Below are 16,253 nucleotides of genomic sequence, written 5' to 3'. Positions count from 1 at the left end.
AGTGTCTGGTCTTCATTTTCAGCTAATGCAAGCTTCTTTTGCTGTTAATTGCTCACTTTCCACTTCTTTTTTGTTCCAGGCTGTGCCTGTTATGCATTTTTCATGTGCTCTTGATGTTTAGCATTAGAGGGGCTGTTATCCCACCTCTGTGTTAAAATCTAGTATGTATCATTGAGTGTGTATGGAGGTTTCTGTTATTTTAATGCCAGAGAGCTATCATCCTGTCTGTGCATTAGGAAATAGATTTACAGACCTTCTAACTGGTTGCAGCCGGCCATCACAGGGTCCTGTGCATCTGCTGGTGTGGTCATTATTCTCCATATTCACCTGTTCCTCAAACTGTGAGTAATTGGTGGTCTAAAGCCTTGTAGTCTGGGGGTGTTCACCCATGTCTGGGGTTAAGCATAGTAGAAGTAGTTATCTGGCTTGAATATGCATCATTCCTTCCATTCATCCACCATTTTCCAACATTTTTGTTGAGTTTGTAATGTTCCCGAGCATCTTTGAGATACAACCTAGGAGAGTTTCTTGGGGTGACAACAGCTCTTGGCATCAACTCAATAGAAAAGTCCACTTCCCTGTGAGGAGGTAACTATGGAATCTCTGTAGGAAACACATCCTGGAACTACTGCAAGATATGATACCTTCTCAAGACTTCATTATCCTAAACATTCTTCCCTTTTTCACTGGAAATATGAACTGCAAACAATACACATCCCTTCCTGCATTTGTGTTTTTCCTGCATAGTTGTAACTATTCTCACTGATGTAGGCTTATTCTTTCCCTACAAAATTCTCCTTTTCCGATCATCATCCAGCACTTAATAGCCTTGTTATAGCAATCCACCTTACTCCTGTGAATGAACAACCAATCCATGCCCAAAAACACACTATATGAACCCAAAGGAAGCACATTTATATGTGTTGATGTAGGCATACCATTTAGCTCAAATGCACAAGATCTCACCCAATGATGAACTCTTCCCTATATCTAATTTCACCAACCAAGATTCTGCATGCACTTATTTACTCAAGAAACACTTATTCACCAGGTCAAGACTGATACAACTATACTTAGATCCAGGGTCAATCAAAATATAAATAACTTGATCACAAAGCTTACCTTCCATCTCAACAATGGATGCCTGATGATCATCCTGCCTATTATCCACTACTACATAAATCTGAAGAATACGCTGACCAAAATCTCCAACTCTGTTGCCTCCTAAGCACTATAAATTTGAGGCTTGTTGCCCTAGTGCGATGGGCACTCACTCCAGTGGTGGTCTCCACCACAATGGTTTCCTACCAACAACCTTATTCTTCTACTCAAGCTAAGACTTTGGTCCTTTCTCAACTGCATTGAACTTCTTATAAGGTCCCACATTATCCTTGTCACCTGTATCCAAAGATATTCCTCGCTTTTGAGGCCCCTTCCCTTTAGTATTCTCTTTACCTTTCCAGTCATACTTAAGCTTACACATGCGCTTAGACTGCTCATAACAATTCTTCAGCTTCCTAATGACTTCCTCCAATGATTGAGGCTCATCATACTCAATCTAATCTTTAAATGCTAAAGGAAATCCATTGATGAACCTTTGGACCTTTGTCTTCTCATCCTTGAGGTAGGGCACATACCTCAACAACTCCAGAAACTTGGTCATGTACTCTTCATCTGTCATGGAACCCATCTTAAGCTCATAGAATTCCTTGGCCTTTCCATCATAATATCTCTCAGACAAGTACTTCTTCCTAAAGAGTATTTTAAACTCATGCCAACTCAGCTCCTCTACCCTGATGCCTCTGACACACTTCACATCTTCCCACCAAATATCTTCTTTTCCCTTGAGACTGAAAATAACTATCTTGGCTTTCATATTCTTTGAATAATCATGCAATTCGAAGAACTTCTTCATCCCAAGTAGCCATGCTTCTGCATCTTCTAATTTATTCACATCCCCATCAAAAGTTCGAGGCTTGGATTTCTTGAAATCTTTTGGAAAGTACCCCCTCTAACTCCTCCTATAAGGATATTAGTGGTAAAAACGATGGTGTTTCTAAGAACTAGAGCCAAAATAAAATCCATGAGTGCTAGCCCGCCTATCAGGTGTATCGAAAGATCTGCCACCTCTGACTGTGTCACCCCTGTCCAACTTGTGTCCTCTATGAGACTTGCTACCATATGCTCCATTTGTATTTTCTTCTTGTCCCTCGCTGATCCCTAGTTTTCCCTACTTATGCAAATATTAAAGGCTTTGAAAAATGAATGCATTAGCTTCTGCTTACTTTTCCCGAGCTTTGGAGAGTCTTTCTTGTGCCTCAATCAACCTGTTATTACCTGCCTTGGAACTTCTGATACATGCCTTCAAAAATTTTAGTGTATATGCAAGATCAAGAGAACACTCTTCTCCTTTCCGCTCAATTGAACTTTACCATTCCATAGAATTCACATCAGGCATGTAAGTGGAGTCATGTGAACTGTATTCCACCATTCTACTCTTCATCTATGATATTTTCTTTCCTACAAACATGTCATGTTAAATAAACCAAATAGAGACATAATCAAAATCATACTTTAGTGTGTTTTAGGGGAGGTTATCTCATCTATACAATCTATCCATATTAGCACAATGTATATACATAATAACATCAACATATCGACATCATGCATGATAACACAAAACTACAATAATAACCATCACAATGCATGCATAGTAGACACATATCCACTTAACATGCATGCATAGTAGACACATATCCACTTAACATGCATGCATAATAAAATGCATTTAGCCCATCCAGTCCAAGTGTTTGAACCTGAAAGCCCTGACACCGATTTGTAAACTACCCCTCCCATATTTACCCACTTTGACAAGCTTTCTAGTTGAACATGAGCTGAATGTCACTATGATATGACCTGACCTCCAAGTTCTAGTTATGGGAGTGGGCCCTACAAACCGGAAGTAAACTGACATATCTAAGAGATTATATATCACTTATGAGCCTACCAACCACCCCAAGTGATCAATCCCTGAGATGGAACTTTTTTTTCACTAGGTTTACTCCCAGTCACATCCATAACACTTCATGCATGTGGTTGGGAAGCTATAATCACACCCACAATCTTGTCTCCATGCGGTTATGACCCAAAATCCCCTGTTTTGTGCATGCGGCCACGAGATCTATGCCAGTTTTTTAGGCTAGCCTCCATAAAATTGCCCAGAACTACCTATAACTTTCCAGAATCATGAAAATAATGATAACAATGCTAAACAAACATAGATTGAGCAAGATCTTGATCAATACATGCCTAATGAAAAATAGACATTTCATTAATCAAATAGTAAACATGCAAGCTATAGGTTATGAATGCATATATGATCATAAAAGAACTTCATATGAAAATAACCAAGAAGGCTCAATGCCCTCTCAAACTAGCTGCAACAACACTTGTTAGTCCATACGTTCATCAACCATCCATTACCTTATCAAATAATGAACACGAGCCATAACTAGATCACATACAATCATCCCCACGGCATATTCCAAGCATGAATGTGGGATCATATGGTTTAAACCAAAATAAAACCAACCAGGGCTTCCAAAGGCAAAACCAACTCAACCCTCAACCACAATGATCTCAACTATACAGTCCAGAAATCACTAACATCAACCAAATCAGTCTCTTCCCAAGCTATCCAAGGCTCACGGGATTCCATCTCAACCCACAGCCTCCAGGGACACAAGTTGTTATAGGGCTTCAGAGAACTACCATCTAAAACCATAACCTTCAGTGACCCAAGTTGTTACAGGTCTCTAGAGAACAACCATCTCAACCCACAGCCTCCAAGGACCTAAGTTGTTTTTAACAACCCTACGTTAAAAGTTCACATGTTAAAGTTAATAAAGTCAAAATAAGACCAAGGTCATGGGACACTTATTCTAAGCTGAATGTTGGGAAAAACATCCTAGTGGGTGTTCATTTGGTTTATTATGGCTAAGGAAATTGTTAAAGGCATTGGAAAAGGCTTTGAAAAGGAAAAGAGGCATTATTGGCATTTATTTATGAAGATAATGTAAAATAGGAGAAAAGGAAGGTGAAAAGTGACTGAATTGCATGAGGAGGAAATTGAAGGAAAAATAGAGTCTTCAATGATAAAAAGGCTTCTGAGTACTAGTTCAAAGCCTTTTGTCAGTTTATTTTTGGAATTGGTTTCAGAGAGGAGAAGAGCACCAAAAGAAGAAAACAAGCAAGCAAGCAAAGGAAGGACAAGAAAGCAAAGGAAAACAAGGATAAAGAAAGGAAGAGTTGGATCAAGCAACTTCTGCATGAATACTTAAAGGTATTGAGTTGCATGCATGATTTCCTTGCTAGTTTTGGCATGCATGGTACATGCATGTGTGTATTTGGTTCATTTTGGTCATTGGCATGGGTTTTTCTTGGTTTGACAATGGTTTCAGCATTGCCTTGCCATTTCTGAATAGCCATGGTGTGATGGGATTCATTCTTGGTTGAGATTTTTACCGGAAGGTTTTGGATCTGGGTGAGGTGGTCTCAGGAAAATCCCAAGGGTTGGGGGTGGAGATGGTTTTCTCCAGGAAGCCCTCAACAAGTGGGTGCAGACAAGAAAATTCCTCAAGGGATGGTGAAGGAATTTTGAGGCATCCAAGCCTAGTTAGTTAGTTAGTTAGTTTGTTTTTGTTTTGTTTTGTTTGTTATGTTTGTTTGTTTTTTTGTTTTGTTTTGTTTGTTATGTTTGTTTGTTTTGTTTTGTTTTATTTTGTTTTTGTTTTTTCTTTTGTTTTTGTTTTTTTGTTTTTTGTTTTTTGATTTGTTTTTTGTTTTGTTTTTAATTTCGGGACTGGTTTAGGTGAGATCACAGTAGTGTGAGGGTGGAGGTGGTTTAACCCTAGATTCCCTTGGTTCTTTATGCATTGATTTATCCCATGAGATCTCACATTAATGCTTGGAATATGGCATGGGGGTGATTAGTTGAATGAAAGATTGGTTCAACCCAATCTATGGTCGGCTGGTACATGGAAGTCCCTGACTTGGTTTGATTTTGCATATGTTAATAAGAGCTAATTTCCTCTTGTATTTTATGAGTAAATGTGCTTGTTATGATGTGGGTTTGATTGTTTTTCTATCATTATTATTAATTTGGTTATAAGCATGGCTTCATGACAAATTCTAGCTATGGCTCTTAGCATGACTTGATTGGTAAATGAATAGTTATTGCATGCATGACCTAATAGATGTTATTGAAGCTATTGTGAGAGGGAATTAGGCCTTCTTGATGATTCTTGGATAAGTTTCAGATCTCTATGTTGATATATGCATTCATGACCTATAGATTTCATGTTCACCATGTGTTTGATGGAATGATTGTCATGGTTAGGTCAAGTTCTTGTCTAAGTTTTGCCTTAATGGTTTTTTCCTAGTCTCATTTGTCATTATGGAAAGTTCTATCAAGTTCTAGATAGAGGTATAGATCCTAGCCCTGAAAAAGTGGCTCAGATTATGGGGTCGCATGCACAGAACTCAGAATTCTAGATTCTAGTCGATGGGAGGTAGGGTTATCCATGCAACTAGAGGTTTACAGTCATTGTCTTGCCTTTTTATGCAAGCGATTAGGAGTCTAGATTACTCAAAAATCAAGTTGGTTCAGTTTTTGGGCACCTGGAGTGGTTGTTTAGCTCTTTGGGTCCTGTAGCTCCCGAGGAAGGTCAGTAAAGTTTTGGTTGGTCAATTCAACTTTCTTAACTATACTTAGGAGGTTGAGTCATGTCATAGTAACCCTCAACTCATGTTTAACCCAACAGGCTGGTGAAAGTGGGTAAATGTGGGAGGTGGCGTTACAAATTGGTATCAGGGCATGGTTCAAACACTTAGACTAGATGGGCTAGATGCATGTTGTTATGCATGCATTGTCATGGTTTTGGTTATGCATGTATAGTAGGTCAGACATGTATTCTGAGGTCATTGTATTCAATTTAGGTCATCGTGATGTTGGTGGTATGTTATGATGCTAATGTGTTGACTGAGATGAAGCAGGAGTTGCACATTATCAAAGTGAGGTTGCAACACTAGACCTCGGGTAAGAGCAAATTGTCATACAAGCTTGTATGTCAGGCATGCAGGTATGTTGGTTAAAGGTTGTTATAAGAATTATGGTTATGTACATGCCTGTCATTTTATTGTTGTTGTGGTTACATGCATGATGGACACTAGTTGTTCAGTGCGGTCATATGCACATGCGTCAGACAATCATGCATCATAGTAACTTGTTGTCATATGAATGGTAGTAACTTGTTATTATATTAAAGCTAAGTTCTTGATGTTATGTGTATCGAGATAGTTTGGATTGGCCTATGCAGATGGTTATGGTTATGATATTCAGGTATGAATCGATATATTTGTGATATTGTGTCATACTAATATGGACTCACTTGTGTAGATGTGATAGCCTCCCTTGAGATACATTGAGGTATGAGCTTGATTATGTCGTCCATTTAGTTTATATAAGATGTTATGTCTTATAGGTTGTTTGAATATTTGATTAATGGCATGATATGAGTATGTGTCTATAATATTGCATGAAGGAATGATCTAGTTTTAAGACGATTGTACTAACACATAATGTGTTCAGATAACTGATATGTATTTGAGTGCAAGTGGTTGCTAGTTGTGGTATTATGATTAATGATTGTGAGTTGACTCTTGATTATGACATGGTTGTTAGTCTTGGTAAAGGTTGATTTCAAATTAATAGATATGATTCCTTGATTTTTGAACATGTGACTGACATGTGTAAATAGTTACAGGGAAACATGCTTGGTTTTAGCATGACAAGGTAATAATTGATTTGTTTATATAACTAATTGTTGGGTGAGAATTCCTCTAGCTATGTTTGGAAACCACAATTCCAAACAAAGGAGTGCTTCACATGCGTACATGAAGTCTTGTTAACCTTGATTTTTCTGAAATTATGTGGAGATGTGCTAGATTCATGAACATTTATTTGACAGGTATAACAACTGGTTTTTAGTTATGGCTAGATTCGTTAAGGAATTGGAGTCACTTGAGAGCTGATATATGTAATTTTTTAGTTACAAGGTAACATGCTTGGAACAACAAGGTAAGATAACTAGTATATTATTGTTACATGTCATTTTGTCACATTAGGAAAATGCCCATCGGTTTGGATCTTTCACTATCCATAAATGTGTTCCAAAGCATCCCCTTGCAAAGCTAGAAGCCAAATTATCCCAAATAGAATGAAATTCCTGGATCCCATGGTTCAAAACCCTATTTTTGGTCCACTTTGCAGTTTCCTAATCAATATATGTGCATACGCAAAAAGGTCCATTAGAAATTGCACATAAGTGCGCTCTGTCTTACACTGTGACCTACGCACATGACTTAAAGAATGTAAAAATAAAAAGTAAAGTATAGAAGAATTGCTAGTCATATATATCCCAACTTCGAATGTATGCATATTTAGCCCTGATCTTCCCATCATGGACTTACTCCCTCTCTTTGTGGAACCCCTATCCTACCATTAGTGGATCTCATCCCTTAGGAAATGGATCCCAAACTTCCCCTCCTAGGCCTATAAGCTAAAAAAGGCCCGAGGATTGAAGAGGATTGTTGGAAGTAGGCTTATGATGCAGAAATAAGGTTGGAAGGATATTCATTAAAGGAGAGGGTTGGAGATTATGGGAAGGGGCTTGTAACATCAAGGCTTCAAGGTTGTAAGTCCATTCTCCATTTTATTAATATAAAAGAAACTGTTCTTTCTCAATTATGTCTTTGTTGATACAATTAGTGGGATTCCTTGATCACCCACATAGCTTATGATTGCATATTGATCGATTTATTATATAATATTGAGTTAATTAGTTCATTTATCTCTTATGCTATATAATGGTTGCTTTGATCTTGCATATGTTTATGTCTATGCATATCTCCTTCAAGACATTGAAGGGAAGCTGCAAGAAGCGCTGGAATGATCTCTAAAGAATCGAGGAGAAGTGGATGGTCGAAAGCTCTGAAAGGGAATTCATTAGGAATTTCAATTAAATGGAAAGTGACTTTTATAATATTGTTTGTTTCAGTCAATCGTAATCTAGGGAAAGGTAGCAGTTCTTTATTGTTTGTTACTAGATTCCTCTGAGGCCTAGGGAGATCGCTCTTGTCCGCAAGAGGGATAAGTCCACATAAAAAAATGGCGACCATACTAGGGATCATCTCACTCTCCATTACTTTGCTATTTTGACCTTTTGATCCTTCTGTAGAAGCCCTCTTTGAGTGCTTGGAATTGTTAAAAATATGGATTTTGGTTTTTTTTTTTTTTTGTTTGCTTTTGTTTTTGTTTTGTTTTGTTTTTTAATTTCCCATTGTACACACTTTAGTTTTAGTCACAAAACGCATATATACACAATTTTATCTTTGAAATAGTGCGTATGCGCACTATTTTATTCTATGAGCTATGCACATACTTGGAATTTTTGAAAATTTCAGTTTTATCCTCATCAAGTTTAGAAATTTTGGTTTTATCTGTTTAATTACACTTGTTTGTACCTTCAATAAGTCTCCATCAATTTGATTGGGTGTTTTGAATTTCATTTTTGAGAAATTCTTAATTTTATTTCCTTTGGTCATTACTCAGAGGTTTGTCTCAGTTTCTGAGTGTTAATCACCTTTGAGTGTCATTACTTTTGATCTTTGGAATTTTCACCCAATTTCCTTCACTTACACTTGATTGGTTCTTTAGTTATATTGGTGAAGGAAAATAGTCTTGTTGTTCTTTCGCTGATTTTAAATCATCTTGTGTTTGTTTTGAATAATTATCTTGCATAAATTACATTTGCATAGTTAGAATTCTCATTTTCATAACATGAATGGAATTTGTGCATAGATTGCATTTGCATAGTTTTCAATCAAATTGTGTAGGCACTTAGGGCTTTGAATTGCATTGGAAAATTATAAGTGGTGCATTTTGGAGTTAATATTTTGAAGAAGAACCACTCTCCTTACTTTAGCTAGAATTCATCGAAATGAAACGATAACATTTTCGTTTTTGATTGCATTAGGAATTGCGCCAAGTCATAATTCCATAAGTTTCATGTCTATTACCTTTGAGTAAATAAGAACTCTTAAAATCAATGTTAATAAAATCGATTTAGATTTTTTTTTTGTTTGTTTGTTTGTTTGTTTGTTTGTTTGTTTTTTTTTAGGGCTCTTTTCCGCCTACAGTAGATTAGGTTGTAGGGCTTTGGAACAAGGAAGCGAGTTAACTTCCCAAAGTTGCAAAAAAACATTAGTATCTTGTGATAGGGAGAAAAATCCATTTACTGCAATTTTGCTTTGGGAAGCTCCCCTTACAAAGGAGTCAGACACGATATCATATTGAACCCAGTGGAGTGATCAACCCCACTTCATTGGTTACGGTAGAGGGTTTTACACGTATTAAAAACAATGTTGAAAGGCACTTGGGAGGCACTTGGAAGTAAAACTCAAATTGACCATGTTGAAGAACTTTCAAGGTGATTAAGCTTTGCTACTTTGCCCTTGCGTGTACGTCCGATTTGCGATTGTCTCCCCAGGTTAAATTGGTTTACGTGGTAACCTTAGAGACGATATTCTTAGGCCTTTTACCTGAGGTGACAATGGAGGGGAAGTCTCTGTTGTACCTTGAATAGACGTTGACTAGACTCACTTGCACCTTTTCAGAGGGTATTCTTCATTCGAGATGGCATAAAAGAAGTTTACTTTCACTAGATCATGTACATTAAGCAAGTTGTCAACGTAACTGGTTCTACCCGCTCTATCTATAGCCACTTTTCACTTTGATCTCTATGATATTGGGTTTCATCACCAACTAGTGATTTCACTATGAAAAGCTTGTTTGCATGGTTTGAATCCTTAGATTTTTTAGCGTGTGTTAATTGTTTGTTTTTACTTTTTTTCATAGACCTTAGGTGTGGATTGTGATTTTCAATTGTTAATATTGATAGTAAATTTATCTAAGTTGAATCTAATGGAATTAATGACGGAAGATATCAATAAATACCTTCCTTTTAAAGTGAACGCTAATCCTCTCCTGATTTTGCAAAGGTCGGTCCTCCTTATATGGCTACGTTGTCAGTTCCCAGATTCACGATAGGTTTACTAGTGTGGTTGTTTTCAACTTCTTTGACCCCAAATACCCAAACTACTCCACCTCAATCAAGTTTTTCACCTCAACTGAGTTCATCATCTCAATAACACCAACGTCTTGTTGACCCTTTACCTTCTTCACCCAACATGTCCTCTTCTCCTTCTTCTTCTTCTTTGCTTGGTAAAGCCTTCATGCTAATAACTAGGTGACTACGAAGAATATGAAAGGGAAGAAGAAGAAGAAGAAGAAAGATAAGAAAGATGTCAACCAACCAACTATGCCTGTAGGTAATGGTAATGTTGAGGAAACTTCCAGTATGCATCGCAAGCCCAGATACCCTTGCAAGCTTTGTAAGGGTGGCCACTTCCTTATGTATTTTCCTAGAATTCCTAAGGTCTTGGAAGTATGGTAAAAAATTATTATCAACATATTGTTGATCCATAAACCAATGATTGTGAGGTTCCTGGGATAAATGGTAAAGTTATGTTGCCTTGTAGGTTATGCAAAGGGATTCATTATAGTCACCTTTGCCCTCATATGGATGAAGCCTCAAAATTGTTGGAAAAACTTACTATTTCACAACTTCCAACTTCCAACTGGTTACCTTAAAATTTCTCTCAACCTACCGTTACTTAACGAAGTGATTGATCTAATTCCAAGTACAGTCAATCCCACTCTTCCATTAGATAGTGAAAAACATATCACTTAGGTTGATAATCCATTGGTTGATCAAGTGGTAAACATGATTCTATCTTTGATCAATCCCACTCTCCATTTAGAGAGTGAACTTAATACAACTTAGGTTCTCCTGGTTACTTCAAATTCTTCTACACATGGGGGCATTTCACCTGTTTCCATTGATCCTAGTCTAAGTAACGAGGCTATTTCCTTTGATTGGAGTAGACTGATAGAGCCTTGTCTTCCTTCTTCCACCCATTTATAAATCATTGTGAAAGAATATGGTAAGAATGTGCGTCGCACAAATGTAGATGAAGGTGCTTATGTTAGTATTTGATCCTCATCCGCTTTGCAAGCTTTGGGTTCCCCTCAGCTTGTGCCTGTTACACATAATATTTTGGCTTTTAGCAGAACCATTAGCGAGCCTTTAGGGATCCTTCCTAATTTACCTATCATTCTGGAAGGTAAAATTGTCTGTATTGATCTTATGGTAGTCCAAGGCCCCTTTGATTTCAATTTTATCCTTGGAAGAGACTATGTCTATGCAATGAAAGCTATCGTATAGACACTCTTTCACGTGATGTCTTTTCCTCACAATGGAAACATTGTGACTATTGACCAACTCTCATTCGTAGATCTTGATTAAACTACCAACCATTCGACATCCCTGAATGTTAATTATATGCAAGTGGTATCCACCTCGCCATAGGTTAATTATGTGGAAACCACCTCCATGTCTCTAGTTACCGATGCAAGTGAGCCCCTGTTAGGCCCCTATACTACTAGTGTAACCCCTTATTGTTATTAGTACAACCCACTTATTATATTGATGTACCCATGTAGTGCCCATATTGTTTCTATTGTGCCCCATAGAAGCCCACTATTGTTATTATTGTGCCCTTACATTATTATTGTTATGTCGCCTCTGATTATGTTATAACCCCTTAGACTCCTATATATAGAAAGGAGGTCTTTTCATTTGTATCATCCAAGAATTGTTCATTTATGTAATGTAAAGGAGGTTGCCCCCTCGAAGAGGCTGAATTCTAAGGCGTTGATCTATCTTTTCTATCTTTTCTATCTTTTCTTGAGCTGGTTTCATAACAACCCCTCACTATTTGCTCGAACTCTTATGAGTTAGACCTGGTAATTGACATAGGGAACCTTATGGGGGAATTTGAAATGGATTTTCTTACCCCTTTTGATTCTCTTCACATGTATTCCTTCCAGAGAGATATTCTTCCTTTTGAGGAAGATATCTTGGAAGCTATGGTCGGGAAAAATCCCTTGCCATGTGTTTCTTCCAAATGGAATCCATGATCCAATACCCAAGAGGATAGTTATTTTACCATGTCAACCTCATTAAAAAATGACATATTTTCTTATGAGCATAGTTATTTTTGTTTGAAGCTCGCATAAACATGAAACAACCCATGAGGATGGTTCTTTTACTGTGTCAACCTCATTAACAAATGAAACAAATACTTGAGAGGATAGTTCTTTTACTATGTCAACGTCGTTAAAAAATTAAACAGGTTCTTACGAGCATAGTTATTTTTGTTTCAAGATCGCATAAACATGGAACAACCCCTGAGGATGCTTCTTTTACTGTGTCAACCTCGTTAAAAATGAAATAGGTTCTTATGAGCATAGTTATTTTTGTTTCAAGCTCTCATAAAAAATGAAACAAATAACTCCCTAAGAGGATAGTTATTTTACTGTATCGACCTTGTTAAAAAATGAAACAGGTCCCTATGGGCATAGTTCTTTTTCTGTGTCAAAACTGTTAAAAAATGAAACAAATCCTCCCCTAATTAAGTCGAGTATTTCATTTGATCTCTTAAATGAACCTTCATTTCATCTTCTTATTGGTAACCAGTAGTCTACTCAGGCGGATCAAACAAAGCTTGTGAGGCATGTACCTCTGCAGGTTATGTTTGGGGCGCATTAAAACTTATCTCAAGCACAATTTTCTTTATGTTTCATGCTCGTGTAAAAATGAAGCCACTCTCAAGCATAGTTTTTCTTTGTTTCAAGCTTGTATAAAAATGAAACCTATCTCGAGTCCATTTCGGTTATGATTTTCAAGACTCGTTAAACTCATGAAAATCCCAAGGTTCATTTGCTATATTTTCATGCTCGTAAAATAAATATGAAAATGTCGAGTTCTTTCCTTCTTTTCTTGCTCGTTAATTAAATTGAAAGTCGGTGAGTTGAGTATATTTTTACAACTTTTTAGAACTCGTCAAAACTTACGAAAAAGCGAAACAAGGAAAGACCTAGATGAGTTTTGATTGATGTGTTCTATGAGATCCCACATTCATGCTTGGAATATGGCATGAGGGTGAATGACTGAAGAGATATTTGGCTCAGCCATTCTATGATAGGGTGGAACGTGGAAGTCCCATCCCGGATTTGGATTTTGCATCATTAATGAAAGGTTTTTTCTCCTTGTATTTCTATGAGTATTATATTGGATTATATGTGGTTTATATGGCTGTGATTTCATAGGTATTTATGTCCCTATTATGCTGGTTATGTATGTGTCTTATGACAACAACTACATATGGCTCTCAACATATTTTTACTTGTATATGAATGAACAATGTATCTATGGTCTAATGGATGGAATGTCAGTTAATGTGTTTAGGCATCAATTCTTCATGATGAATCTCAGATAAGTATGAGACCCCTATGCTCATAAATGTTATTTACACATGTATTTTGCATATTCGTGATATGTTTGATGAAATGCCTGTCATGGCTAGTAGGGGTCTAGTCAAGGTATTAAACAAGTATTTTCTGTAGTACTGTAATTTCCATGTTATCTTACTATTTTGAAGGCGTCATTTCATTCTGGGGAGTGTCCTAGGCTCCGGGCCTAAAAAATTGGTTGAAATCGCGGGGACATTGGCATAGCACTGACTAAATGAGTCTCTGGACGCTAGCAGGCAAGCTTGTGAGAGCGACTTTGAGTTTTTGGACATTGTCATGCCTATAACATGAGAGCAATTAAGGCTGAAGTTGTCCAAAAGCTCATTGGGACCCAAGGGAAAGCTGTCTAAAGTGTTGGATTGGTTCCTGAGGGTCCTGAAGCTGATGTTGAATGTTTGTATGGTGTGTTTTGTTGAGAAATTCAATGTATGATTTATCATGGTCTAGATATATCTGCATATCATCCCCAATGCACTTGAATACATCCTCTGACCAAAATTGCAGAGGTAGACCTGGTAGTCGTACCCATATAGGTCCCGCCCCCAATTTTTCTTTTTCAGGGTTGAATAGTGGCGTCCATCGCTTAAGTAGTACTAGAGTCATTTCTATGTGCCAGTATTTGGACAACACCTAGTTAGCCTGGTTTGGTCTAGCGAATATGAGGGAAAACCATCCGCGCATCATAGTAAGGACAACTAACAATTGATCTAGGATGTGGCCCCATATCTCCAAAGTCCAGCATTTTAACCTAGTCGAGGAGTAGTTCCGACCTCTGACTCAACCAACTATTGCCGTGATTTCAGTGTCCGTAGCCTGTGCCATACTTATGCCCTCTCCAAAAACAAGTAGTCACCCACGTTCCCGCACCTTAGTGAATTTGGATTTTTTCCCGCTCGTCCTCTGTCGATGATATTCCAGGTTATTTACCAGTTGCCTCAGGTTGATTATCATCAGAATCTAAAACTTTGGTTTCCTCTTGTGCTGGTACTTGTTGTGATATGCCTTCAAAGCATCCTGATGTGTGAATCGAGTGTTGTGGGCGAGAGACCCGTGGGTCGGCCCCTGTGGTGTCCTGTATTTTGAGCCGTAGATTTTCTATGTCAAATGTGGTTGCTTGATGTCCAAGCGAACTCCCTGCTACATGGATGTATCTCCAGGACTAGATGTATGATTCACCTGCTGTTCATATTCCTAATACTAGAGCTCAAATGGAGACGGTATTTTTAGAACCGGTTGTGGCTGTTCATCCTGTAAGTTGTATAGGAACTCCGAAGTCATTGCAGGGTTCGGTTGAATGAACCATAGGTCGTTGATGGTGGCCATTTTATCCTCCATCTCAGATATAAATGCTCCAACCTGGACGTTCGGTACATGGGGGTTTCGGTGTTTGCCTGGCTGGATGCTGAGGTGGATCAACTGCCGAGATTTGTGTTGTATCCATCAAGTCTGATGAGTAGTCCATCAACTCTCCTACCTTCGTCTTGAACACATAGAGCTATACTACATTCTTGATACCACTCTTTATTTCATCTCCATATATTCATACTTTGATTTATATTGACGATGATATCTTCTTTTCTTCATTGATCTTTAATACACTGCTTCTGTAATCACAAACTTTGTGTTCAAAATTGTTTCACTTGACACATTCGATATGATAAAATAAGGGAGAAATTGAATTGAGGTTCTTGATTCCATTATTGAAGGAATTTGTAAATTTGATAGGCCTACACACTGAGGCCTGATAAGGAAGTTTGTTTCTTCTTGATCTACAATAGTCTGCTTTGTGGCTAAACTTAAGACAAATAAAAAAATATCCATTAAAGAAATATGATTACCTTGATGTGAATGGTCTTCTTGGAGGAATTGATCCTTTTGAATGAATTGGCTTGCTTTAGATGTTTGCTTGAGGAAGTTTAGACTTATGTTGCTTTCTTACTCCATCACTACTTGTGGGGTTGATCTGATTTTGCTTTAACTGATCCTCACTTTCTTTCATGTTGTTTATGTGGCTAGTTTGATCAATATTCTACTAATATTTGGCTTTGTTTCTCACTTTGTTTAACTAATTGTTGGTTCCTTTAAGCACACTGACATAACTCTTGGGTTCTCCCATCTTTGATTTGTTTGCACTTGATTCTCCCTTGACAAGTTGATGATAATTGATGTGTTTTTTAATAAAAGGGGATCTCTAGTTACTGGGTATATTATCCAAGATTTCATAATTCCTTCCAAATTTCAACTGATCATTTTCCTTTTCAAGATAATTTCTCAGGGAAACACTCTCAGATTTTAGTTTCTCACAATGTCCTTCCTTTTCTTCAAACTATCTTGTTACCATTGATTTCATTTTCCTTGCTTATTCTATTTGAGTTTTAAGGATGACAACCATTTTCTTTGTTTCATAAAGATCATGATCCTCATCTTCATACTCTTGCAATGACTTCCTTTGAATTTTGTTTATTATTGTGAGTCTCTTTATCTCTTTTAGGGTAGCAAAGAGTTCACCTTGAAAACATTTCTTACTTCCAATTTCTTCTTCTGCAATTATCTTCTCTTCCTAGTTATCTTTATTTTGTTGATTAAAAATTTGATCATTCAAGACTAGAAAATCATCTTCATCATCATTGCCTTCATATTTTGCATATGGACATCTAGAGGTAAAATGACCTTCATTACCACAACTAAAACAAAGTGT

Source organism: Pinus tabuliformis, chromosome 3_1, assembly GCF_031772625.1.
Source record: "Pinus tabuliformis cultivar Carrire ecotype Pingquan chromosome 3_1, CPIR1, whole genome shotgun sequence".
Lineage (NCBI taxonomy): Eukaryota > Viridiplantae > Streptophyta > Pinopsida > Pinales > Pinaceae > Pinus > Pinus tabuliformis.
The sequence above is the reverse complement of the archived record's forward strand: the minus strand, read 5'-3'. Positions refer to the sequence as shown.